The sequence below is a fragment of the Ovis aries genome, chromosome 15 (genome assembly GCF_016772045.2).
Source record: "Ovis aries strain OAR_USU_Benz2616 breed Rambouillet chromosome 15, ARS-UI_Ramb_v3.0, whole genome shotgun sequence".
Lineage (NCBI taxonomy): Eukaryota > Metazoa > Chordata > Mammalia > Artiodactyla > Bovidae > Ovis > Ovis aries.
In genome coordinates, this window is record NC_056068.1 from 74,264,739 (window position 1) to 74,292,720 (window position 27,982).

Here is a 27,982-nt window from a genome sequence, read left to right on the forward strand (position 1 = left end):
TTAATTCACTTTTAATTTTGGCAGTGGGCTTTTCACTTTTTAAGAACTCTGTTATCTTTATAGCAACTCTTGCTTTTCTTGGTTGCGACATCTTCACAAACTTTTCTGCAGAAATTCTGAAAACTACTGTTTATTACCTGTACTAGCTCTATTTCCTTTAGATTCAACTTTACCATTTATTTATCTTATGCTTTTGGTATGGCTGTTAGCATAACTGATGCCACCTCGGGCCCTTACAGTTTCTCCTGGCCTTTCACTGACTCTGCCCATCACTTCTGTCATTAAGAGCTTTGGTTAATAATCATTAAGACCAGGTGGCCTCTATGCTCTGTTAGTCCCCAGACAATGATGAAAACCTTTCCTGATGTATTATTCCCAGCACCCAGGAGATCAGTTACCCATTTGTAAATCTTGGCTTAGGAATGCATGTCCTATTTCCAAGCATCTACCCTCATACCCTAGGTTAACTATGAAATTGTCCTGGGGGCCGCTGGCAGTGTGGGGTGAGGCTGGAAGCACTTCTAGATCACTGGCTGCCCAATCCAGAGTCCACCCTGTGAGCAGGTTACCCTACAGTAAATCAATTCATTGACTCTGTGGAGCTGCCTGACTCATTTCTTCACCTTCTCAGTTTGATGAACACTTTTCCTTCCCTCCATCCTTTCTTCCCTCAGGGACTTCTACTGAGACCAAAAGAGAAAAGAAGCTCTTTCTGCTGGGATCTGTGGCTGTGACAATAATGGAAATCAGTCCTTGCCAGGTGCCACCTTTTAGAGGTTTGAGACACAAGTCTACAAGGCAAAGTAGAATCCAGAGATGATGGGAAATATCAATTCCTGGATTCAGCTGTGCCTGAAGTCAGCCTAACCTTTGGTTTAATGAGTCACTGATTTTTTTTTCCTTTGTCTTATCTAGTTTGAAAAAAAATTCTATTACTTGCAACCGACAGAGCTCCAAATAACATAACTAACCAGTTACCTACTGACCTTGGCAAGTCCTTTCAACTTTTAAAACTCAGTGTCCTCATCTGTAAGATGAGGGTTGGGATCCTGGCCTCCCTTGAGGGTTGTGATGAGGACTGAGTGAGAGGCTTGAGTTTGATCACCCTTCAAAAACTGTAGAATGCTCTGTGTGCTCAATCGCTTCAGTCGTGTCCGACTCTTTGTAGTCCCATGGATCATAGCGTCTCTGTCCATGGGAATTTCCTGGTAAGAATACTGAGGGTTGCCATGCCCTCCTCCAGGGGATCTTCCCAATCCAGGGATCGAACCCAAGTCTCTTGCATTGCAGGCAGATTCTTTACCTGCTGAGTCATTGGGGCTCCACTGGGGAAACCCCATAAAACGCTATAAATGCACATAATTATTATTGTGGGAATTCTGGTATTTGAGATATTCCCGTTTCTGTCACTTGGGAACCACATAAATGACCAAGAACTGTCCCCGACCAAGCAGGGGCCTGGATATGAATGATTCTGTGCCGCAGAGTGAGCTCTGGATGGGACACACAGACTGTGACCCCTGGCCTAGTGTGGCATTATCCCTAGACTGTGATCTAGTCTGCTAGGGACTGGTAGCTCAGCTGGTAAAGAATCCACCCGCCATGCAAGAGACCCCCGTTCGATTCCTGGGTCAGGAAGATCCCCTGGAGAAGGGATAGGCTACCCACTCCAGTATTCTTGGGCTTCCCTGGTGGCTCAGACGATAAAGAATCTGCTTGCAATGCGGGAGCCCTGGGTTCGATCCCTGGGTTGGGAAGATCCCCTGGAGGAGGGCATGGCAACCCACACCAGTATTCTTGCCTGGAGAATCCCATGGACAGAGGAGCTTGGCGGGCTGCAGTCCATGGGGTCACAAAGAGTCGGTCACACTGAGTGACTAAGTCATTACAATATCCTTACAATTGATATTATAATGATTTATGCTTTTATTTAGTCCCTTTGTTGGGGTCGGTTTTTCTTTTTTTTCCCTCCAGCTAAGAGAATCACTAAATCTTTATTTCTTTGGAAAACTAAAACCAAACCAAACTAAGCGGACTTGGTCTTCTGGCTGGTTCCCACTGTAAGGAAGGAGCCTTGGGCTGACGTGTTTGGCAGGGGCACTTCTCCAGGACAGAGCTGGAACCGATGGGTTTCTTACTTAATGTTTGTTTAGTGCTCTGGGCCTGTGAAGGGCCATGGGGTCTCTTACTGGGTTTGTTATTGATGTTTAGTGAGCCGTAAAACCCTGATTTCCTGCCTGCACTCCCAGCCATAAAATAACTGTTTGCTACAGCCTGTAAACACCCCTTCATCAGCAGGCCCTGCTCCCAACGTCTGAGGAGCTGGTTCACCAACATCCTGCAAGGGCCTGCTGACAGCATTTCCCACCTTTCTGCTCCGCCCTGCTGGCTCCTTTGACTTGCTCCCCAGATGCAGAGTTGACAGTCCTGGTTTTGCCAGCCTTGCCCTTCAGGACAGGCAGGGCTCTGTGCTGGGAGCAGAGGTCTCAAGGGACTGCTGTGTCTGACCCTGAACCTGTAACCTCAGCCCTCTGTGTTCACTACACAGAACTCAGGTGGGCTTGTCTCAGGGCCAGGGGCCAGCGGAAGCCACCACCCCCGGTGAAGCCTCAGCCTCGATGAGGCCCTGCTCAGACTGCACTGTGGGCTTCACGTTAGGAAGGTCTACTGGCCTGAAAGGTCTCAGAAGCCTGGCCCACACCTTCACCTTCTGTCTCGGGGCCCCTGCCTCCAGCTGCAGGACCGGACCAGGGGTTGTATCCCCACCGTACACACACCTGGACTCTGCAGCTTCTATGGCCGCCATTGGAAGACTCTCCTGAGAGTGAGTGCATTTGGTCCAATTCCCTCCAGAGACTGGGAGAAGTGATGGGGGAGGCTGGGTCTGGCTCCTTCCAGCCGGCGGAGAAATTCCCACATCTGAGCACCGCCCAAGAGGACAGTCAACCTTGTGGGCAGTGAGTCCTCTGTCATTTTGAGAGACAAGGGACACAACACTCATCTTACTCTAGTTGAAGCTAAACAGGAAGACCATTAACTCAGCCACCCAACTCAGGGAATGGCAGAGGCTGGGTTATCCTGTCTGCAGATCCAGGGTCTCCACATTTTGTCCTGACCTCCCATTCCTTCAAACCCCTCCAACAGGTCTGGAGGCCAATCCCGAAGCTGTGATTTAACAGGAAAGAATGGTCTTCTCTTTTCAACAGCCACGTGTAAAACCCTAGGGACGGTGCCTGGCTGGCCTAGGTTGGGTGGTGCGCCCACCCCTTGCGCCAGTCACAGAGTCTGAGGGGAGGCACGGGTGAGGGTCCCTCTCTTCAGGAGAAACATGCTGAGTGGCGCCAATCTGAGCTCAGAGGAAAGTTTTCACGCCCGTACCAGACAAGAGGGGAACTCAAGCCCTAGGCAAGTGCTCTAAGTGCCTCTGGAAGGAGCTATGAGGGGAATTTCTTCTGGAGGAAGAGTTGGCCTAGACATGCGGTAAGCCCCTCTCAGCTGCTCTCTGGACATCACGTCTCACGCTCTGTGGGAGGGTCGTCCTCCCTGTCACTCCCGAGACTGCCCAGGCAGTGCGGGGCACGGGGAGGGGGCCTGTGCATAAATGACTAGAGCGCTCTCCACCGTGTAAAACCTGGGAGCTCTCACAGCTGTGAGTCTGGAGACGTCCTCAGAGGTTAGTCTGTCTCTGCAGCGGGCGTACACCCGGTCCCAAGGAGCCGTGAGCTTGGACCGGGTCTCCCGCTCCGCAGAAGCAGATCTGCCCTTGGATACAGGACTGCCTCCCCGCACAGCTCTGGGCCTCCACCCCAACCGTGGAGCAAAGGTGTGAGCTTGCCCTGAAGCTGTGGGTCAGCTGCAGAGCTCCTGCCACTCTCTGCGTGGACCCTGCTCTGTAAAGCCCCAGCCTTTCAGTTTCATTCCCACGGCCACTCGGGGTGATGCCTGTGGGGGTCCTGTAGGGACCTTATGCTCTGAAGGCAAAGTGACAGAGCGAACTCTTTCTCTGGCTCGCCACCCCTTGTGCTGGCCAGTGGGCGAGCTTTTCCTGAGGCTGAGGTGAGCAGATGGGTGATTAAACAGATACAGACAGGGGCAGTGTTCGTCTCAGGGCACATCCCCCTCTCCTCGTGGAAAAGAAGCGTGTCGCGCACACAAACTTTTAAGCTGCATTTGTGACTCCTGGAGATGGATCCATGACTGTCTGTTAGCTGGATGTGATGCTCGTGGAGGGAACCTCATACCATCTCATCAAGGAGTTGGTATGGTTTTCTCCCAACAGGATAGTGAGCTGCCTGGGCAGGCTTTCTTCACATACACTCCTTCCCCAAGCACAGATTCCAGAGTGCTAGGACCATTCTAAATCTCTGCCTCTCCAGTGGCCTTAAACAGCACCAAGAGCTCCTGAAGGACCAGGAGCAGGCAGTGAGAAGAGCTGGGTGGCCGTAGGTCTCCTAGGGGACCCTAACCTCAGCTCTGGCTGCCCGCCCAGGCTTCTGGAGCCTCCTTTGACTCTGACACCTGGCACTTTTTCCTCTCTCGCTCTCCAGTTCAGCTCTGCCTCCCGCGGAAGTGGGCATCCAGCATTCTGTGTGCTGTGGGGTAGGGGAGCAGAGTCTCTCTTATCACTTCCCCGTGGGCAGGTGAGTGGGTTTTTCCCTCCTTTCCTTCCTTCCCTCCCTCCTTCTTTTCTTCTTATGGAAACATAATTTACATGGAGTAAATCCCCATTTTTGGTGTGTAGCTCTATACGTTTTGATAAAGGCACACAATTGTGTGGACCTTCTCACAATCAAGATAGAGAACATCTCCATCACCCCAAAATGTTCCTTGCCCTGTGCCCCTTTGTAATCAACAAACTCACCCCCCTCCACCCCAATATGTGGCAACCACTGGTCTATTTTCCATCCTTTTATACTTCTGCCTTTCCCAGGATGTCATATGAGTGGAATCATACAGAATGGAGCCCTCTGTGTCTGGCTTCTTTCTCTTCACAAAATGTATTTGAGATGTACCCATGTTGTCGTGTACAGCAGCGGTTTGTTCCTTTGATTTTATTTATTGGACATGTGTACCACAGATTGTGTGATTGTTCATCCGCTCCCCTGTTAAAGAAAATCTGGGTTGTTTCCAGCAGTAAGCTATGATGTCTAAAACATTCCTGCACGGGTTTTTGTGTGAACATAAGCTTTCATTTCTCTCGGGTCACATGGCAAGTGCATGTTGAACTGTATAAGAAACTGCCAAACTGTTTTCCAGAGTGGCTGTACCATTTTTCATTCCCACCATCAGTGGAGGAAGGTTCTGGATGCTCAGCGTTCTGGCTGGCACTTGGTATTGTCAACAGAGTGAACTTCTCAAGATGCAGATCTGATTATGTGAGAATGATTTGATGTCTTTTTATTGCTTTTAGGCTGAAGACCTTTACATGTCCTAGAAGACCTTGCCTGGTCTTGCTGTCTCCTCTCCGGCTTCCTCTGGCTCTATTCCCTGCACTCCAGGCCTCCTTCTCTTCCCCTAGCATCTATCTCCAGGTGCTTCCTCCTGCCTTGGAGCCCTCTGCCTCAAATCCTTTACCCTGATCTTTGTTGGGTGAATGCCTTCTCAACCTTCACATCTCAGCTCCAGTACCCCTCCTCAGCTAAATTTCCTGATCCCCCAACCTATATGTGGGCCACCTGGTGGGCTTTCTCATAACACACTGTGATTTTTCCATCATAGCACTTATCACAGTCTAGAAGCACAGATTTATCTCTGTGACCATTAGATTAAGGCCCATCTCAGCCTCTAGCCTGTCATCCTGTAGGCAGGAACCGTGTCCATTTCACTTTCTATTGTTTCTCCACTTTCCTTGTCACATAGTGAGTAGTCAATAATGTCATAATTCAAACAGTGACTGGTGAGATTCCCTATAGCTGGAATGGGCCTAGAAAGGACTTCAAACAATTCGTGACTTCCGGCAGGTGTCTGACCTTTGTGATGTGACGTAAGTCTCTCCTGCCGTCCCAGGGCTCGTACCGGCCACCGTCCTGTGCATCAGACACCAAAGCCGGATGAAGAGTGTGCGCTTCACTCTCCTTGCTGGATCCTCCATCCTGCCCGAGGTGGAACCCGCCATCCTGCGCCTTCATGGTGGGCCCAGTCTCTGACATTTACAAGTTGCTTTGCTCGTTTTTCAATCAGATTTTGTGGTTTTTGTTCTTCATTTTTTTATTATGAAATATTTTGCCATGGCAAAAAATGGCACAGAGGAGCGTATTACATACATCTATGTTCCCACCCCCTGGATAAAAGAGAAACCATTTCTGACACAAATAAAGCCCTCTGCTCTCTCCAATCCTTATTTCCTCTCTAAAGGAAATCTGGAAAGTCTGGAATTCGGTGGTTATTATTTTCACGTGTGTTATCGTATTTTCTCTACATATGTGAGTATCCATAAACCATTTATAGTGTTTTTCAAATTTTAAGACTCTATATAAATATTATTGCATTGTATGTATTTTTACGAACTCTGGCTTCTTCCCAATTTTATGTTTGTGAGATTTATCCATGCTGTATTTATAGCCTTGGCTCGTTTATTTTTATTGCTGTGAAATATGTTATTTTTTCCAATGTACCATAGTTCTTTCTTCTTTCACTGACAAGGAGTGAAGTTGTTTCCAGTTTTTGCTCTAACAAATAATGCTGACTTGAGCGTTCTTGTCTGTCTTCTTTCTGCACAAGAGTTTCTCTAACTTGGGTGGACAGTAATGTTGTAAGATTTGCACTCCTTGTTATTGCGAAACCCTGGCTGGTAGGTTGTACCTGTGGCCACAAATGAGATTTTCCATGATTCTTCACCTTTGCCATCACAGAGTGTTATCTGACTCTTCACTTTTATTAATAATGGAAGGAAAATGGAAACCCATAATGCAGTTTAATTTGTATTTCCCAGTGACTGCAGCCATGAAATTAAAAGATGTTTACTCCTTGGAAGGAAAGTTATGACCAACCTACACAGCATATTGAAAAGCAGAGACATTATTTTGCCAACAAAGGTCCGTCTAGTCAAGGCTATGGTTTTCCCAGTGGTCATGTATGGATATGAAAATTGGACTGTGAAGAAGGCTGAGCGTCAAAGAATTGATGCTTTTGAACTGTGGTGTTGGAGAAGACTCTTGAGAGTCCCTTGGACTGCAAGGAGATCCAACCAGTCCATTCTGAAGGAGATCAGCCCTGGGTGTTCTTTGGAAGGAGTGATGATAAAGCTGAAACTCCAATACTTTGGCCACCTGATGCGAAGAGTTGACTCATTGGAAAAGACTCTGATGTTGGGAGGGATTGGGGGCAGGAGGAGAAGGGGACGACAGAGGATGAGATGGCATCACTGACTCGATGGACGTGAGTCTGAGTGAACTCCAGGAGTTGGTGATGGACAGGGAGGCCTGGCGTGCTGCGATTCATGGGGTCACAAAGAGTCGGACACGACTGAGCAACTGAACTGAACTGAACTGAATGACCAGTGAGATGATCATCTTTCTAGCAGGGCCTTTCATACTTCATCTGAGAAATGTCTCTTCACGGATTCCGCCCATCTGACCGTTGCACTGTTTGTCTTTCTGTTACAGCTTCACAGGAGTCACTCGCGTGTCACCAGCCCTCATTCTCCGTCAGTCATCTGGGTAACACGTTCCCTCTCCCAATGAGTGATCATCTTTCTACTTTGTTGGTGGTGACTTCTGGTAGGCAAACATTTTTAATGTTAAGAAGGTCCAATTTTTTCTTTCATGGCTTGTACTTTTTGTGAATTTTTTAAGAAGGGCTTCCCTATCTGAAGTAATGAATACATTAGTATATTTCTATGTATTTTAAAATATATGATCTATCAATTCAGTTCAGTTCAGTCACTCAGTCACGTCTGACTCTTTGCGACCCCATGAATTGCAGCACACCAGGCTTCCCTGTTCATCACCAACTCCTGGACTTCACCCAAACTCATGTCTATCGAGTTGGTGATGCCATCCAGCCATCTCATCCTCTGTCGTCCCCTTGTCCTCCTGCCCTCAATCCCTCCTAGCATCAGAGTCTTTTCCAGTGAGTCAACTCTTCGCATCAGGTGGCCAAAGTATTGGAGTTTCAGCTTTATCATCACTCCTTCCAAAGAACACCCAGGGCTGATCTCCTTCAGAATGGACTGGTTGGATCTCCTTGCAGTCCAAGGGACTCTCAAGAGTCTTCTCCAACACCACAGTTCAAAAGCATCAATTCTTTGATGCTCAGCCTTCTTCACAGTCCAATTTTCATATCCATACATGACCACTGGGAAAACCATAGCCTTGACTAGACGGACCTTTGTTGGCAAAATAATGTCTCTGCTTTTCAATATGCTGTGTAGGTTGGTCATAACTTTCCTTCCAAGGAGTAAACATCTTTTAATTTCATGGCTGCAATCACCATCTGCAATGATTTTGGAGCCTAAAAAAATAAAGTCTCACATTGTTTCCACTTTTTCCCCATCTATTTGCCATGAAGTGATGGGACCAGATGCCATGATCTTCGTTTTCTGAATGTTGAGCTTTAAACCAACTTTTTCACTCTCCTCTTTTACTTTCATCAAGAGGCTTTTTAGTTCTTCTTCACTTTCTGCCATAAGGGTGGTGTCATCTGCATATCTGAGGTTGTTGATATTTCTCCCAGCAATCTTGATTCCAGCTTGTGCTTCTTCCAGCCCAACATTTCTCATGATGTACTCTGTATAGAAGTTAAATAAGAAAGGTGACAATATACAGCCTTGATGCACTCCTTTTCCTACTTGGAACCAGTCTGTTGTTCCATGTCGTTCTAACTGTTGCTTCCTGACCTGCATATAGGCTTCTCAAGAGGCACGTCAGGTGGTCTGGTAGTCCCATCTCTTTCAGGATTTTCCACAGTTTATTGTGATCCACACAGTCAAAGGTTTTGGCATAGTCATAAAGCAGAAATAGATGTTTTTCTGGAACTCTCTTCCTTTTTCCATGATCCAGTGGATGTTGGCAATTTGATCTCTGGTTCCTCTGCCTTTTCTAAAACCAGCTTGAACATCTGCAAGTTCACAATTCATGTACTGCTGAAGCCTGGCTTGGAGAATTTTGAGCATTACTTTACTAGCGTGTGAGATGAGTGCAATTGTGCGGTAGTTGGAGCACTCTTTGGCATTGCCTTTCCATGGGACTGGAATGAAAACTGACCTTGTCCAGTCCTGTGGCCACTGCTGAGTCTTCCAAATTTGCTGGCATACTGAGTGCAGCACTTTCACAGCATCATCTTTCAGGGTTTGAAATAGCTCAACTGAAATTCCATCACCTCCACTAGCTTTGTTCATAGTGATGCTTTCTAAGGCCCACTTGACTTCACATTCCAGGATGTCTGGCTCTAGGTGAGTGATCACACCATCGTGATTATCTTGGTCATGAAGATCTTTTTCTTCACAAATACAGTTCTGTGTATTCTTGCCACCTCTTCTTAATATCTTCTGCTTCTGTTAGGTCCAGACCATTTCTGTCCTTTATTGAGCCCATCTTTGCATGAAATATTCCCTTGGTGTCTCTAATTTTCTTGAAGACATCTTTAGTCTTTGCCATTCTGTTGTTTTCCTCTATTTCTTTGCATTGATCACTGAGGAAGGCTTTCTTATCTCTCCTTGCTATTCTTTGGAACTCTGCATTCAGATGCTTATATCTTTCCTTTTCTCCTTTGCTTTTCGCTTCTCTTCTTTTCACAGCTATTTGTAAGGCCTCCCTAGACAGCCATTTTGCTTTTTTGCATTTCTTTTCCATGGAGATGGTCTTGATCCCTGTCTCCTGTACAATGTCACGAACCTCATTCCATAGTTCATCAGGCAATCTATCTATCAGATCTAGTCCCTTAAATCTATTTCTCACTTCCACTGTATAATCATAAGGAACTTGATTTAGGTCATACCTGAATAGTCTAGTGGTTTTCCCTGCTTTCTTCAATTTAAATCTGAATTTGGCAATATGGAGTTCATGCTCTGAGCCACAGTCAGCTCCTGGTCTTGTTTTGGCTGACTGTATAGAGCTTCTCCATCTTTGGCAGCAAAGAATATAATCAATCTGATTTCAGTGTTGACCATCTGGTGATGTCCATGTGTAGCGTCTTCCCTCGTGTTGTTGGAAGAGGGTGTTTGCGATGACCAGTGCATTCTCTTGGCAAAACTCTATTAGCCTTTGCCCTGCTTCATTCCGTATCCCAAGACCAAATTTGCCTGTTACCCCAGGTGTTTCTTGACTTCCTACTTTTGCATTCCAGTCCCCTATAATGAAAAGGACATCTTTTTGGGGTGTTAGATCTATATATACCTATAAATATTTTATTCTTGAAGTTTTTCCCTCATATTTAAGTCATTTGTTCACCAGGCTTTACTTGTGTGCTTGATCGGAAGTGGAATCAAATTTTCTTTTTTCCATTAAAATAATCTATTAATTGACTAGACCATCCTTTTCGAATTGATTGACAATGCAACCTCTGCCAAGTATAAAGTCTCCCTATTCATGCAGGAATATAAAGTGTCCATATTTGTTTCTGGGTTCAGTCTTCTGTTCCACTGGTTCACGTTTCTATCCTGCACCAGCATCACACTATCTTAATTACACTGACTGTATATTAAGTATTGTTTCCCTTGTGGCTCAGCTGGTAATGAATCCGCCTGCAATATGGGAGACCTGAGTTCAATCCCTGGGTTGGGAAGATCCCCTGGAGAAGGGAAAGGCTACCCACTCCAGTATTCTGGTCTGGAGAATTCCATGGACTGTATAGTCCATGGGGTTGCAGAATCACTCTTAACACCTGTCAGGACAAAGGTCACTAACTTCAGAATTGTCTTGATTATTCTTGCTCTCCCATATGCATTTTTAGAATCCATTTGTCAAGTGCAGTGAAAAACCTTTTGGAGACTTTGACTGGAATTGAATTGAATTTAGAAATTAATTTGGAAGAAACTGACATATTTATGATGCTGAATCTTACCATCTCCAAACAAAGCTTATCTCTCCTTTGCCATATCCTTCTTTAATGGATTTTTAGTAAAGTTTCACTGATTGCTACATAAAGCAACTAGTAAATCTTTTGGCTAAATTTATTTTTGCTTACTTATTTTTGTTGCTGGTATAAATGGAATCTTTTTTAAATTACTTTTTCTAGCTCTGTGGTGCTAGGATGTAGAATACATTTTATTTTTGCTGATTGATCTTATATGCAGTAATCATGGGCAAACTCTCTTAGTTCTAATAATTTGTCTGTAGAGTCTCTTGGGTTTTCTATGTAGATAATTTTGTTTCTTCCTGTTCAATCTTTACTTCATTTCTTTTTTCTTTTATTACTGTGTGACTAGAGCCTTCAATTCAATATTTAAGACAGGAATAGCAGATTTTCTGCGCTACTGATGCAATTTATTTTCAGGTTAAAAGTCTATTTGGATTTTTTATTGTTTTTTTCTTTCTTTATGTTCTGTTTTACACATTGTCTATAATTGGTAGGCATTCCATTCATTTTTCCTTTTATTGTCTTTCGAAAAAAAGTCAAGAACCTAGAAAAGTTAAAATAACAATCCAGTAAGTACCCGTGGAGCTTCTCACCTAGATCCACCAGTTGTTTTGTCAAACTGGCTCCATCTCTCTGTATAGATACCACACATGCTCATGTGCACACACACACACACACACACACACACAACCACTTTTCCTTTACTAATTGCATAAAATGTGTGTTAGATATTTTCACTGAAAACCAATTGAAAAATTATTGAAATGAATTAAAGATGTAAATATTGCAACTATGTCAATTTTCCCCAAAGTTATCCAAAGACAGTGAAAAAGTGTTTAACTCTGTTATCAGGAAATGCAAAATAAAACACAATAAGAAACTATAATGCACTTATCAGAATGGCCAAAGTTTAAAAGATAGACAATAAATATCTACCAGAGTAAAAAGAACATTTCTATATTGCTAGTGGGAGAATAAATTGGTAGGACTACTACGGAAAACTGGAAGTATCTACTGAAATTGGACATGCCCTCAAATTCACACACAAACACACGTGCACACACATACACACACTTCCCTTTTACCAAACCAACTAAGAGTGAGCTGTAAACATCATGGTGAAGTGAAAAAAAGTCAGTCACTCAGTCATGTCTGTCTCGGCCACCCCATGAACTGTAGCCTGTATTCAACCCTAAACACTTAAGCGTGCATCTCCCAAGAATCTTCCTATTCAGCCTCATCACTATTACCACACTTAAGAACATCAGGAGTATATCAATAACTTCATCCAACATTCAGTCCATATACAAACTTCTCCAATTATCCTCATAACTTTTAAAAAATCTGAAATTCAGTCAAATTTACCCATTTTGTTTGCCTATGTCTCTCTAGTCTCCCGGAATCTAGAGCTGTTTTCCTAACTCCCCCGGTTCTTATCTGACTTGTTTCAGTGGTCATCATGCTGTGAACTTCATCCGAGCTACTGCAGCTAGCAAGAACTCATTTACTCTTTTGGCTGCGTGATATTCCACAGTGAGTGAATGCTCCACAAATTATTTACCCATTTAAATGGTGGGCATTTGGGTAGTTTCTGGTATTTTCCTGCCGTTAATAGTATTGTTGGTAATATGTACATGTCTCTTGGTGAACATGCACACCTACCCAGGAAGGAATTTGGGGGTCTTTGGATGGGTGCATAACTGACCCCATCTTGGGTCCTTGGTTTCTCCTGGCTTTCTGCTGACCCTACCCGGGGCCGTATTGTGCAGTAAATCACTTCTCTGCTGTCAACAGCTCTGTAGTTAATAGATATTCTTTAATAATCACTAGGACTAGATGGCTTCTATGCTCTGTTAGTCCCCAAGGATGAAAACCTTCCCTGATGTATTGTCAGCACCCAGGAGACTAGTTACCCATTTGTAAACCTTGACTTAGGAATGAATGCTCTGTTTCCAAGCACCTACCAGTGCAAAAGCTAAAGCTCCAATACTTTGGCCACTTGATGAAAAGAGCCGATTCATTGGAAAGACCCTGATGCTGGGAATGACTGAGGGCAGGAAGAGAAGGGGGTGACAGAGGATGAGATAATTAGATAGCATCACCAACTCAGAGGATATGAGTTTGAACAAATGCCAGGTGATATTGGAGGAGGACAGAGAACCTTGGTGTGCTGTAGTCCATGAAGTCACAAAGAGTCAGACATGACTTAGTCACTGAAAAACAACAAAAACAACACTTATACCCTAGGTTAACTATAAAACTGCCCCAGCAGCCCTTTGACAGTATGGTGTGCCGGTGAACTGCTGCCTGTCCAATCCAGATTCCGCTATGTAAGTTACCCTATAATAAACTGATCTGTTGCCTCTATGGAGCTGCCTGCCTCCTTTTGCTGTTTCAAGATGTCTTCTCAGTTGGCTGAACATTTTTCCTTCAATCCATCTTCCAACATCCATCATTAAGTATAATGTTCTCTGTAGATTTATTTTTTTTGTAGTTACCTTCTATCAAATTGAGAAATTCCTTTCTATGCCTAGGTTGCTAAGAGTTTTATTTTTTATTGTGATTGAGTATGAATGTTAATTTAATGATTTTTCATGTATCTATCAAGGAGGTCATATTAACTTTTCACCATTGATCTATCAATATGACAAATTACATTGATCAGTTTTGAGATGTTAAAGCAATCTCGCATACCTGGAATGAATATCTCTTGTCTAAGTGTTGCCTTTATATATTGCTGTATTTGATTTACTATTTCAAATAAGTTAAAGAAATATTGTTTTTATTATTTCAAGTAAATGCTATATTTTTGTATGTATGCTTACAATGAGAATTATGTTAAAGAACTATAGCTTTTTAAGCTTATCTTTGTTTTTTGATTCTGCTGGGTTTTTGCTGTGAGTGGGCTTTCTCTAGTTGGGCTGAGTGCGGGCTCCTCTTTGTTGCATGCGTGGACTCCTCATTGTGGTAGTCGTGGCACAAGGCTCAGTGGTTTCTGTGCACGGACTTAGTTGTTCTGCAGCACGTGGAATCTTCCCAGGCCAGGGATCCACTCCGCATTGGCATGGTGGATTCTTATCTACTGTGCCACCAGGCAAGTCCCCAGTCATTTTTAAACTTCTATCAATTGTATTTTCTACATTTTAAAGTTAAGGTATTGGGGACACAGAGATTGAAGGCTGTAATACCATCCTCATGTATTTACCCCTCCATCCTTACGTAAGCTCCCTCTATCTGGAAATGCTTGTTTTATGCTTTCTTTGACATATAGAGTTTGAGGTTTATAGTCATATGGGTTTTTATCTGGTTCAAATTTGCATACTGTGGCATTTTCCATTCTTTTCATTAAACTTTCTGTGTTTAAGGTGGGTTCTAATTCACATACTTTCTGCAGCATTTGACTTCACATGGGGGTCTCTAATGTGACTTCCCTACTGCTTAGGTCTCAGGTTCTGTATCCTGCCCTTGGCACCTCCTGGGCTGTTAAAACTCAGGCTTTAGCTATCAGGAATAAAAATATGTCTTCTACAAAATTATTTTTAATTTTATTTTTAAATCACTTCATTGAATGAGGTAGTGTTGACATTTACATAGCTATACAAATTTAATATATACAACTTGATTAGTTTGGAAATAAGTATACATCTGAGAAACCATCATCACAGTCTATGCCATAAAGATAACCATCATTGTTGAATGTTTCCTTCTACCCTCTATATTATTAAATCTTTGTGATAAGAACACAACATTAGATATACCAAACTTTTAAATATACAGTACAATATTGTTAACTATTGGGCTTCCCTGGTGGCTCAGTGGTAAAGAATCCGCCTGCCAATGCAGGAAACGTGGGTTCGATTCCTGGCTTGGGAAGATCCCCTGGAGAAGGAAATGGCAAACGACTCCAATATTCTTGCCTGGGAAATCCCATGGACAGAGGAGCCTGGTGGGCTACAGTCCATGGGATCGCAAAGAATTGCATATGACTTAGGGATTAAACAACAACAACAACCACAACATTGCTAACTATAGACATTATACAGTGTATAGATTTCTAGGGCTTATTCACTGTGTATAACTGAAACTTTATACCCTTTGACTAATACCCCAGTCCACTCCCAGCCCCTGGCAACCTCCGTGATAGTGTTTGCTTCTATAAGTTTGACCATTTTAGATTCTCCATGTAAGTAACATCTTAAAAGGTTTTGTCCTTCTGTGTCTTATTTCACTTAACATAATGCCCTCCAGGTTCATTCATGTTGTCATAAGTGGCAGGATTTCCCACTTTTTAAAGGCTGAATAGCATTCCATTGTATGTGGGTACCACATTCTCTTTACCCCTTTGTGTGTTGATGGACCTTAGGTTGCCTCCAAGACTTGGCAGTGGTGAACAATGCTGCAATGAACACGAAGTGCAGGCATCTCTTAAAATCCTGACTTTACTTCTTGTGGATTCATACCCAGACGTGGGATTGTGGGATCATAGCATAGTTCTGTTAGGCAGTTAGAATAAGAAAAAAGGAGTCCAGAATGGCAGTGGCTAAACCACACAGAAGGGGAAAGCCCGAGAAAATAGAACAAAGGAAGAGTCGGAGGACAGGAGTGAGGACCTTGGGTAAAACAACATCCCTGGCTAGCCCAATTTACATAGGGCAGGCTCGGGGGAGAAGAAAAGAACTTAAAAAGAGGGGCCAAAACTGGGCCAGAGGCCAGCCCTCACGCCTCAAGGATGTATTTTCCTTTCTTTCTAAATAAAATTGAGCTGTAACACTGGTCTGTCTGAGGAAATTACGAGGAAATTACGTGGGGCTGTAATACTGGTCCATCCATTGCTTCAAATTTTTGTTGTGATGAGACAGAACCCAGGAAATTACTAACTCCCCCAACAGTTCTATTCATTCTTAGGAAGTCTTTAAGTAAATACTTGGAGAAGGCAATGGCACCCCACTCCAGTACTCTTGCCTGGAAAATCCCATGGACGGAGGAGCCTGGTAGGCTGCAGTCCATGGGGTCTCTAAGACTGAGCGACTTCACTTTCGCTTTTCACTTTCATGCATTGGAGAAGGAAATGGCAACCCATGCCAGTGTTCTTGCCTGGAGAATCCCAGGGACAGGGAAGCCTGGTGGGCTGCCGTCTATGGGGTTGCACAGAGTCGGACATAACTGAAGTGGCTTAGCAGTAAGTAAATACTGACTCCAGCACTTACTCTCTGGTTAGCATTTTCTTATTGTTTCTGCCCTCTCATTGCCTCCCTGACTTCACTGCCAGCTCAGTCATGATTTTAAAAGTATTTTACTTATATTCTCATACATTTTTAGGTCTTTGAGTATTGAGAAGGGTTCCTCTAAATACTTGTTCCAAAATATTTCTGAAAATGAAAATCTCTTCTTCACCTACTCACCAATAGGGCTGTTTGTCCAATATGTAGGAGATCTTTTAAAGTACCATTTTATTTAGAAATACATCCTCCGGAGAAGGCAATGGCAACCCACTCCAGTGTTCTTGCCTGGAGAATCCCAGGGACGGAGGAGCCTAGTGGGCTGCCATCTATGGGGTCACACAGAGTTGGACACGACTGAAGCGACTTAGCAGCAGCAGCAGCAGCATAGTATTCATCTTTCAACTTTGTTAGTAGCATCATTTTTTCTAACACACTGGCTTTGGGTTCCCTGCATCATACATAGAACTCCCATTATCTGTTTTACATATGGTAACGTATATGTTTCAATGTTATTCTCTCATATCACCTCACCCTCTCCTTCCCCAAGTAGCATCATTTTTATGGAGAAAATTCGAACACTAATAAAATTAAACCTGTCCCTCTTTTTCTTTATGGCTTCTGGGTGTCATACCTCACCCAGTTAAGTATTTCCCACACCTACATTTTATTTTAATTTTCTAAAGTTTAAGCTGTTACATTAAGCTATTAATTCATCTGGAATTTATTATTATAGAAAATGTATAGAAAGGATTTAACTGTATTCAATCCATGTAGATTGTGAATTATACTGGCACCATTTAGTAAATAAGCTATGCAATATGTTGAGTTGAAATGTCACCTTTATTACACATTACATTCTCACATATACTTGGATCTATTTTGGGCTTTTCTATTATGAACCAATGGTGCATTTGTGTCTTTTGGTGTCAAAATCAGACTTATATTCATTGCAGTGCCCTTAGTTTGAAGTTTTAGTATTTCCTATGGCAAGTTCCTTCTCAAAGTAATAATGAGATTACTTTCCAATTTTTTCTTGGCAATTATTAAATGCTTATTCTTCCACCTAAAATTTTAAATTGTTTTCTCTGTGTCGGGGAATTATATTTTTTCATTCTATTTTCTATTAATTTAGGAAGTATTTTTCTTTCCTTGCCTTTCTTTAAGAAGTTTTTTTCCTGCCATACACATAGAGTTGAAATTGCAGAATTTGCTCTGTACATGTAACATGCTGACTCTTTTATATGCCATTACATTTCATTCTCACCATAATCTCTGTGAAAGAATTTTAATATCCCCATTTTAGAGTAAGAAAAAGGACAGAGAAGGGCAGTAATGTGCCCAGGATCATTAGTGAAGAGTGAGCAGGGGTCCCACCCCTGATAGTCTATGTATCATGCTCCCAAGGGGACCTGGGCATCTAAGAGTTCATTTCCAGTGGTTCTCAGGCCCCCATTTTCTTATTAGAGTGTTTGGATTATTAAATAAGAAATAGCCAAAAATCCAGTTTGTGTAGAATAAGATTTGCTCTTAGGACATTGATTTCATCTCATAGCCTGGACCAACTGTCTGCTGGGGTCCAGGCATTTATTCATTCTTTCTGCCACTTGCCTAGCAGTCATGTAGGGAGCTGCCTAGTACATGCGACTGCTGATCTTCATATGTCACTTCGTGGGCACTGTCACGTGTCTTCATACGTCACTGTTATCAGCACTGTTCGAGACCAAAGAACGAGGCTTTGCCCCAATGAACTTTCACTATATTTGAGGAGTTGTAAATAGAGAGCTAAAGAGTCAAGCACAGACTAAAATAGCCAACACAGGACTAGCCTCTGTGGCTCCTGTTGAGTCCTCAGGTGCAATGCCTGGCAGGTATAACATTGTGGAGGTTGAAGGAATGAACCAGATCTACAACACAGGAGGCTAAGCAGCAAAGGGAATAAAAGGGGTTTATTTTCTGTCAATGTAAAACAGTTCTCTCAATTGGAAGAAGAAATCCAGTTAGGAACACACCCAACTGAGATCAGCTCTGTAGAAATCTTTAAAATAATGGAGTGGCCTTCTATACCAATGTTCTTATGAAGATGAAAGAAAGTGATGGTCTCTGGGCAGAAACAAAGGCAGCGCACTCTCATTACCTTGTCCAGATTCCTGTCTGAGAAGGACACTGCTGTGTGCTGGGGTCCCAGGATAGGAACTGGGGACATGTGGGCTGGTTCCTGCCCTCCTCCAGCAAGTTTGGGTTTCCTCTTCAACATACTGGATGGTTCTGCTCTGGGGTCAGAACCAATGTTTTTTCTGGTTTATCACCTGCCCGCTTGCCTTATAATGAGTTTATTTTTATAGTGAGATAGTATCTCCTAACTTAGGACTATTTTTTCAAAAGTATGATGAGTTTAAAGCTTACAGCAAATTTAGCAATCATTTCATTCATGGTTTCTCAAATTAATCCATTGCAAATTATACACTTTAAGATCTTAGTTGATTTTACACAAACAAATGGAGGATGTTTTATGGTCAATAAGTTTGGAAATGTCAAATTGAAGAAAATTGAAGAGGCTAGGCCTCTTAACACCATTATGTGCATTTGAATTGCACAGAGGGAGCTACGGTCAAAATTACTTATTTGACCTGGGAAATTTTTCCTGTCAGTTTCACTGTCTTCTTGGGATATGGTGTTCCAAAGGAAACTGGTCCAGTTCAGTCCTCTTCACAGATACGAGATCTGAGCCTAAGAGCATGGAATAATTTGCTCAAGATTTTCTGTCCATGGGTGGCCAATTCTGGACTCCTGACCCTCAACCTGGGACACTCTCAATGAAATCAACCATCTTATCTGATCCAGAGTGGGCTAAATGGTGGACAGAGTTGACATCTTGGTTTCATGTGAACTACACAGAAAATCAGGATGACTTTTCAAAATAGAGCAATCCAGAGAAGAAAGGAGGGATCTGCTAGGTTGGATGGTAGGGGTGGGAGCCATGGGTTCACCTCCTCTTTGTGTCAACTTCCCCCCTCAAGAACCCTTTGTGATGGCACAATAGTTCTGTGATGCAGGCCTAGAACTCAGCTTTCCAGTACATTCTCAAGGCCCAGCTGCATGAGGCTGGTGAAAGACTCTTCTGAGCAGGCTAGTGTCCCATGGCCGAGCCCAAGCCTGGCTTCTTGGAGAATTGATTCTATCTTCTACTTCCTGTGTGGTGGGGGTTCCTCCATCTGTGTCTCTGCTTTCTATAAAGGAATCTAATATTGAAGAAAAATGGAGGTACAGGTCAGATAAGGAAAGCCTACTTTCCAGGGAACAGATTGGGCAGGGCAGAGATTAGAGGAGGGACTAGGGCTCTCCTATCCATGGCTCGCAGGCTGAGTGTGGCAGGGAGCCTCTGCAACAACTCAAGTAGGATAATTCAGTAGCCGTGGATTGGATTCTTGAGAGAGTCTGGAAGAGAGGCCCCTACGCATCAGTGAGGAGAAGGCAATGGCAACCCACTCCAGTACTCTTGCCTGGAAAATCCCGTGGATGGAGGAGCCTGGTGGGCTACAGTCCATGGGGCCTCTAAGAGTCAGACACGACTGAGCGACTTCACTTTCACTTTTCACTTTCATGCATTGGAGAAGGAAATGGCAACCCACTCCAGTGTTCTTGCCTGGAGAATCCCAGGGACAGAGGAGCCTGGTGGGCTGCTGTCTATGGGGTCGCACAGAGTCGGACACGACTGAAGTGACTTAGCAGCAGCAGCAGCAGCAATCATCAGTGAACCTTGTGCATTAGTTGACTTTCCTTCTCAGTATCTCTAGGTGCAGTCTTTCCTTTGTGTTAGGGCTGATGTGGAGAGCAGTCTTTAGCTTCGAAAAGTCTCCTATCAGACCTTCTGGCAAAGTTCCGGGAGAGGTGGCTCACAGGAGAAGAATCTGGAGACCATCCATGCTGTCCACGCAGGGGACTGAAGGAGGGTGGAGCTAGGCAGTGCGTCTCGCCACTGGGTGGCGCTGTGAGCTGCTGCGGTTGATTCTGGAGGACACGTCTCAGGCTTACCCCTCCGGGATGACTTCCGGTCTGCATCACAGGAGAGACCACCAGTGAACATGACTCAGCACTGTCCCTGAGGGCCTCACTATCAACCTCGTGATCACTGATCATCTTATCCTGTATGCGAATTCCTAAGGCTCTCCACGTCTAATCGAAAGGAACATTCCTCTGGGCCTCCTTTGCTCCTGCAGCTTCATCAGCTTGCCTGCAAGAAGCCAAGGTGGCCCCGGGGGCCCCTCTGTCTTAGGGAAAGGTGGGTCATCGCTCCACCTTCTTTCCTGATCCAGTCTTCCCAGAAGATGACACGGAAGGAGAACCTCTAGAGAAGGGGATGTGGAAGAGAGCCTTAGGATGAGGCCTAGAAGGGCCCTGAGAAGTCAGGGATATGACTCCTGACAAGCCTTCCTTGTCCCCATTCTGCCCACACAGCTGTGTATCCATCTCACAGCCCCAGGGACAAGCCCCTTTGTGAGGGCAGCTTTCTGGCCGGGGCAAGATCACTGTTGTGGGGCATGTGGCAGAGTGTCCCGCTGCCCTCTGGGGGCCTCCTGATGGGGCTGCTCCCACTATGTCCCAGCTCCTCTGCGTTTGCCTTTGCCAACACTAGCTTCTTCATCCTCAGCCTCCATTTTCTCCTGGGGCCTTCACGTAGCGTTTGTTCTCGGCCAATGTCCTCACTCACTGGCGCCTCTCTTCCACCAGCACACTTCTACCTCTGGACCCCACATTCTTCACCTCTACACCTTGACTTTGTTGTCAAAAGTGAACCACAGGTGCATACTCAGCCCCTAGAGCTTAAGCCCTGCCCGGGCCCCCCATCCACCTTCTCAGTTGATCCTTCAACCTCCCTCAGGAGGGTCTCAACCTCTCACCAAATCCTGCGTGGAGCTGACTGATTTCATTTGCCTGTCATCACCCACCACCAACTTTCTCCCCAACTGCCAGGCCCCGCTTTAAGTCACTCAGGCTGATCTGATGCCATCTTCTCTGTCCCAACCATGCCAGGCAGGGACCACTCATGTCTTTTGTTATTAGCTTTATTTTATTATTTTTCTCTAGTCTTGATGTTCTAGTATCTTGAGTCCTCAATGGCCAGGAAGAAATTACCCCTCCAAAGGGTTACCAGTTCTTAGACTCAGCAAATGGCTTGCCTGTCAGGGTCACGGTTCTTTCATTTGCACCTGCTGAAATGTCTTATTCTTTAAATACTTTTTCATAATGCAGTCACCGAGAAAAAGACAAAAAAAAAAAAGAAAAGAAAGAAAACTAAAAACACTCATGGGCTTGTCAAAGTGAGAGGATCCAGTGGGCGCAACCCCAAGACAGGCTTACCCTGTATGTCTTCTCTCTGAAACTTTGTACAGCTGGAGGGATGGGTAGGGTTGCATAAGAAACAGGAGAGCACTTTGTTGACAGTGAGAAATTTAGAGTATGCAATACTTCTTGGAATTCAATGTTAATAATATCGAGTTGACACAAGAGTTAGCAAATTTACTTAACTTGGTCATAGTTTTGAAACCAATAAGCTCTTGTTTCAAAGCCATATCATTCCTCTAAAAGATGCGAACCAGTTGTGTCAACATCAGTCAGTTCAGTTCAGTCGCTCAGTCATGTCCGACTCCTTGCGACCCCAAGGACTGCAGCACGCTAGTCTTCCCTGTCCATCACCAACTCCCAGAGTTTGCTCAAACTCATGTCCACTGAGTCATTGTTGCCAGCCAACCATCTCATCCTCCATCATTTCCTTTTCCTCCGACCTTCAATCTTTCCCAGCATCAGGATCTTTTCAAATGAGTCAGTTCTTCACATCAGGTGGCCAAAGTATTGGAGTTTCAGCTTCAGCATCAGTCCTTCCAATGAATATTCAGGACTGATTTCCTTTAGGATGGACTGGTTGGATCTCCTTGCAGTCCAAGGGACTCTCAAGAGTCTTCTGCATATAACAAGGGGAAAATCTTTGAAGTACTAGTTTCAGTTATTGGGGAAAAACTTTTGGTGGTAAAGTAAATATAATGGAACTTACCATTCTAACCGTTTAAAAAGTACACAGTTGGGTGGCATTAAGTACTTCCACAATGTGGTACAAACTTCACCACAACTTGGTTCTAGAACTTATTTCTATTTCCCTGAAAGGAAACCTCACATCCATTAAGCAGTGACTCCCCATTGCTCCCACCCCTGCAACCCAGCGTCTGGCACCTACTCATCTGTTTTCTGTCTCTAGAGACTTTCTTATTCTGGATATTTCATATAAGTGGAATCAATTGTTGGACCTTTTGTGTTTGGCTTCTTTCACTTAGCACAATGCTTTCAGTGTTATTCTATGTTATAGGTGAACAATTTCCATTGTTTGGATAGCCTACATTTCTAGTCATTCATAGGATAGTTGGGTGGTTGCCACCTATTTGCTATTTCGAGTAACACAGCTATGAAATTTGTATACAGATTTTGTTTGAACACCTGTGCTGAAGAGGCCATTTTTTCTCCCATTAGTCTTGGCACTCTTGTGGAAAATCAGTTTACCATATATGTATTATTTTATTTCTAGACTTCAAATTCTATCTCATTAATCGATATGTCTATCCTTATGTAAGTACCATACTGCGTTTAGTATTTTAATTCTGCAGTAAGTTTTGAAATCAAGAAGTATGAGTCCTCCAGCTCCTTTTTTTTTTTTTTTTTTTAGTATGACTGGGGGCCCTTGCAAGTCCATATGAATTTTAGGATAAGTTTTTCCATTTCTGCCAAAAATGCACCCAGGATTTTTGAAAGGAATTTCAGTGAATCTGTAGATCACTTGGGATGATTTCTGTCTTAATAATATTAATTCTTTCAATCCATAGGCATATTGTTTTCCCATTTATTTATATTTCCTTTAATATCTTTCAGCATTTTTTTTCATTTTTGATGTATAAATCTTCCCAAAAATAGATGAGGGAACATTTTAACTCATTACATGAGGCCAATATTATCCTGATATCAAAGCAATCAAATGCATAAAAAACAATAAATAAAAAACTACAGATCAATATCCCTTATGAATAGAGATGCAAAATTCTCAACAAAATAGCAAACCAAATCCAACAGCATATTAAAAGGACTACATACCATGACCAAATGAGATTTATCCCAGCAATTCCAAGATGATTTAATGCCAAAAAGCATTTGATAAAATCAAACACAAAATGCCAAAGACTATTCAAATTACCGTACAATTGCACTCATTTCACATACTAGCAAGATTATGCTGAAAATCTTTCAAGCTAGGCTTCAACGGTATGTGAACCAGGAACTTCCAGATGTACAAGATGGATTTATAAAAGAGGAAACAGAGATCAAATTGCCAGCATATGCTGGATTATAGAAAAAGCAAAGGAATTCCAAAAAAACATCATCTTCTGCTTTATTGACTACACTAAAGCCTTTGACTGTGTGGATCACAACAAACTGTGGAAAATTCTTAAAGAGACAGGAATAACAGACCACATTACCTGCCTCCTGAGAAACCTGTATGCAGGACAAGAAGCAGCAAAACTGGACATGGAACAACAGACTGATTTAGAATTGGGAAAGGAGTACGTCAAGGCTGTATATTGTCACCCTGCTTATTTAACTTATATGCAGAGTACAGCTGACTCATCATACGAAATGCTGGGCTGGATGACTCACAAGCTGGAATCAAGGTTCCTGGGATAAATAGCAACAACCAGATATGAAGATGATACCACTCTAACGGCAGAAGGCAAAAAGGACCTAAAGAGTCTTTTGATGGAGGTGAAAGAAGAGAGTGAAAAATCTGACATAAAAGTCAACATTCAAAAGCTAAGATCACAGCATCCGGTCCAATCACTTCATGGCAAATAGATGGAGAAAAAAGGAAAAGTGGAAACAGTGTTAAATTTCATATTTTTTGGCTCCAAAATCAATGCAGTGACAGAAGCCAGGAAATTAAAAGACATTTGCTCCTTGGAAGAAAAGCTATAACAACCCTAAACAGTGCATTAAAAAGCAGAGACATCACATTGCTGACAAAGGTCTGTATAGTCAAAGCTATGGTTTTTCCAGTAGCCATGTACAGTGTGAGAGTTGGACCATACAGAAAGAAAACTGAGGGCCGAAGAACCGATGCTTTCAAACTGTGGTGCTGGAGAAGACTTTTAGAGTCCCTTGGACTGCAAGGAGATCAAACCAGTCAGTCCTAAAGGAAATCAACCCTGAATATTCATTGTAAGGACTGATGCTGAAGCTGAAGGTCCAATACTTTGGCCACCTGATGGGAACAGCTGACTCATTGGAAAAGACCCTGATACTGGGAAAGACTGAGGGCAAGAGGAGAGGGGAACAACAGAGGATGAGATGGTTGGATGGCATCACTGACTCAATGGACATGAGTTTGAGCAAACTCAGGGAGATAGTGAGGGACATGAACTTGGCACGCTGCAGTTCATGGGGCTGCAAAGAGTCGGACACAACTGAGCGACTGAACAACAACGATACAACTTCCATAACAAAATACCCAACAACCAGCAACAGAACTTCTTAACCTAATAAAGAGCATTTATGAAAAACTCACAGCTAACATCATAATCAGTAGTGAAAGACCGAATGTTTTCCCCCTAAGATCAGGTACAAAGAAAGGTGCCTGCTTTCACCAGTTTTTCAGTATTGTAGTGGAAATTCTAGCCAGGGCAATTCTACACGAAAAATAAATAAAAGTCACTCTAATTGAAAAGAGAGAAGTAAAAGTTATCTGTACTCTTTGCGGGAGGTCTGTTAGTAGCAAGTGCTCTGTTTTGTGTTTTGTTATTGTGGTTAAAAGATCATTTCACTGGTTGCACAACTCCAGGTTGATAGTTTTTCTCAGCACTTTAAAGACTATATTCTACTGTCTTCTAACTTCATTAGGGATTGTAGTGGGGTCCAATGGGGGTATAATTGTCTTTTCCTGTGCAATGATTTTCTGTCTCCCCAGCTGCTTTAAGATATTGTCTGTGTTTACTGATCTGCACGTTCGCTGCCGCAGATCTAAGGGAGTGGTCACGAGGGTGATTTGCGCCTCTCAACATTAAAAGAAAATATTACACTGGGGCAAAAGGGCAGTTTTCTAGAAAAGAGAGCAACCACAGTCATTGGGAGCCCAGGGAACACAAGAAACACTTTCTAAAATTATATTTGCCTCTTAACACAAGAGTCTCCCTTCATCCAGGTGAGCAAACAGCTTCTAAAATGCAGCCCAGATCAGCTGAGGTTGGCCTCTGGGGGGGGTGAGGCTCCCAGAAGCTGGTGTGGTAAGGAGGGGGGGGTGTGGACTTTGTGCTCTGCTGAGCTCTTTCATGCAGGGCTGGGGACACTGGGTAAATGTGCTCCATCAGCCTGGCGACAATGACACTATACTGACATCATCGCTACCTGAACGGCCCTCTGGTAAGGACCTCAACCACTAGTAACTGGAGGGGGCGGGGTGGGGCGGGGGCAGTCTCCAGGGGTAAAAGCAAGGTCACACCACAGACACAAAGCATTATGATTCTGATATCACCTCCAGAAGGTGCTTCATGGGCTCTCAGCTTGCACAGAGGCCTCCCCGCTGTGCATCCCACGTGCTGTGGGGGCCTCCCTTCTGCTTCATTTCCAGCCCAGACACAAGTCTAGCTCAGAGCTCAGGTCCCCGTACTGTCCTGGGTCTTTCCAGCACCCCAAAAGTGCCTTGCCACCCATTACTCTTTGTTCTGGTAGTGGTGGGGAAAGCAACCATCACCCTTTAGTGCCACCTGTACATCCACATATCACTGAGTCCTAAAGGGTATTTCCTGCTATGACCCCATTTGAAAGCTGAGAACACTGAGGTTCCAGTCATGCGGCCCAACAGGGTTGAAACCAGTAGAGCTATCCTTTCTCTTTCCACCTCCACAGACCTCTCTGCCCTCCTCAGCCCCTGGACCATTCTTTTTCTCCATTTTTCCTTCAACCAGACAAACCCCTGACACTTGAACACACCCGATGATCCAATCAGTCCATCCTAAAGGAAATCAGTCCTGAATATTCATTGGAAGGACTGATCCAATACTTTGGCCACCTGATGTGAAGAACTGACTCATTTGAAAAGACCCTGATGCTGGGAAAGATTGAAGGTGGGAGGAGAAGGGGACAACAGAGGATGAGATGGTTGGATGGCACCACCGACTCAGTGGACATGAGTTTGAGCAAGCTCTCGGAGTTGGTGATGGACAGGGAGGCCTGGCGTGCTGCAGTCCATGGGGGTCACAGAAAGTCAGACGCGACTGGGTGACTGAACCGAACTGAACTGAACTGACCTGGCTCAGCCACGGAACTGACTCTGAGGGTAAAACCAGTGTCCTTTCTTTTCAGTGAAAGTCTACCTTGACCTTTCAACCTGATGCCTGACATTACCTAAAGGGGCCAAGCTGGCTTTGGCCTGAAGCCAAACAAGATGACGCTACATCCTGACTGCTTTGCCGATTGTTTCTCCCCATTCTGCATGTGGGCTGTTTTATAACCTGCACTCCTCAAACTCTGATCAGTGATCACCTTAAGCCTGATCTTAGTGAGGCAAAATGAAGACTTTGTGATAAATAGTGGTTTCTGCCAAAAACCTGTCTATGACAGAGAATTGGGGGAATCTGAAAACCGAAACGAGTTTGGTCAAGTTGGGAAAAGCAGCGTGGCAAGTCGGACTGGCAGCCCTAGAGACCTGAGGGAGAGGGTGACCGACATGACTATAGCTGGGTTTCTGTTTGTGAGCTGGACATGTTTCCACAGTTTAACTGCAGACACAGCCTCTATAGGCATGGCTACAATGTTCCCGGCTTTGTGTTGAGCACATAACATGCATTTGTTGTTTGATTGTCGTGGGGTGAATGGAGGACCCCTCCAAACACACGCCCACATCCTAACCTCCGGACCCCATGAATAGGACCAGATTTAGAAAAAGGACCTTTGCAGACATAATGAAGTTAAGGATCTCGGGATCGTCTCTGATTAACCAAGTGGGCCCTATACCCAACGCCAAGAATCTTTATAGAAGACCCAGAGAGAGACAGGTGAGGAAGCCCACGAGAAGACAGGGGGCAGAGAGTGGAGTGAGACGGCCACAGGCCAAGGAAAACCCAGACTCACCAGGAGCTGGGAGAGACAGGGACTTTCCCCCTCGAGCCTTCGGAAGGAGCACGGCCATGCTGATGCCTTGATTTTGGACTTCTGGCCTTCAGAATGGTGACAGAATGCTTTTCTGTCGTAAGGCACCCAGCTTATAGCAATTTGTGATGGCAGCTCTAGGAAACGATGATTCCTTCAACTGCCCTGGGAAATGGGCATGTCAGTGACATGCCCAAGGTCACAACCTAACTCCTGTGGGATTCCATTTACTTCTGTCAGAAAAATGAGGATGTTGGAATAAAAGGTTGAAATGTATTCCCCCAAGTTTCCCATAAACGTGTGAATAAATTGAGGTTATCGCCAGAGGCTGTAAGAGGCTTTAGCAACATGGCCTCTTGCTGCCCTCTAGTGGTCAGGATGGTGAATGTCACCACGTTGTCTCCGTCGTTTCTAGCTCCGTGTGTGCGCGCGCGCGCCTGTGTGTGTGTGTGTGTGTGTGTGTGTGTGTGTGTGTGTGTGTGTGAGTCTCTCTCAGTCGTGTCTAAGTCTTTGAGATCCCATGGACTGTAAGCCCACCAAGCTTCTCTGTCCATGGAATTTTCCAG

The 27,982-nt window shown here is 44.1% G+C and overlaps 1 long non-coding RNA gene across 1 annotated transcript; it reads left to right on the top strand.

Annotated features, from left to right (window-relative positions):
- The first annotated feature begins 2,251 nt into the window (after positions 1 to 2,251).
- On the top strand, positions 2,252 to 27,807 carry LOC121816716 (uncharacterized). The gene is made up of 3 exons (XR_009596553.1): positions 2,252 to 7,718; positions 12,468 to 12,549; positions 13,264 to 27,807. It is a non-coding gene; the product is annotated as an uncharacterized LOC121816716 (long non-coding RNA).
- The last annotated feature ends 175 nt before the right edge of the window (positions 27,808 to 27,982 follow it).